We start from the raw sequence: 896 nt of genomic DNA, 5'->3' as shown, positions 1-896 counted from the left end.
TCAAATCTAAAGCTCAGAACTTTTTTGTACACCTAATAGAATAAGAAGATTGGAAGACAAATTGATCGAGCAAAAATAAGTTATATACGATATATTATAATTTATTGATACATTAAAATCATACAAAAAAAATTAGAAATTCAATAAATTCTACTATATAGAGCGTCTCGATTTAATTCAGTCTTCTTCAACCACTTAGACCGCAATAAAAATTATAAATTAATAAAAAAAAATAATTAAATGTTGAAAAAATCATAGATGAAAGCAAAAGAAACCAATCAATAATTGAACAATGATATTATAAACAAATTGATATAATATTAAAGTAATAAATTTTCATTATCATTGTCAGAGAATAGTGAAATTAGTTCCGGAATTGCTTTATCGTTCAAAAGCGTGAAAAAGTGGAGTCCAAATTTAAAAGCTTTTTGTTATATAAACTTAGATGTTCAATATATGTTAATTAAAATTGGATGTCCTCAATTAGACTACGTATAATAAACAGATAAAATTAAAAAATTAGAGAAAATTGAATATTAAAAACTAAATAAAATTGGCAGCAGAAAATAAATGTCTTTAACAGTCTAGATAGGCAGGATCTTAAGTGATTGTATATATACAGGGTGTTTCATAAATAGTTGGCCAAATTTTAAGAGCATATTCCACTCATTGTAAGGATGAAAAAAAGTCATAAATTCGGTAACGCTTCCTTTCGAAGTTATAAATATTTTTTTAAAACAAGTTAAAAGAAAAAGGGCTACGTATCAAAAATTTGACCTATAAAAATTGGTATATAAGTAAAAGTCTTAATAAACTTTTTGATCACGATCGGATCATTTTATTAATGTTTTTAAAATATATCTAAACGGTAAAAAACATAACACGCACGCACGCAT

The sequence above is a fragment of the Trachymyrmex septentrionalis genome, unplaced genomic scaffold (genome assembly GCF_001594115.1).
Source record: "Trachymyrmex septentrionalis isolate Tsep2-gDNA-1 unplaced genomic scaffold, Tsep1.0 scaffold89, whole genome shotgun sequence".
Classification (NCBI taxonomy): Eukaryota; Metazoa; Arthropoda; class Insecta; order Hymenoptera; family Formicidae; genus Trachymyrmex; species Trachymyrmex septentrionalis.
Note: the sequence above shows the minus strand (reverse complement) of the source record.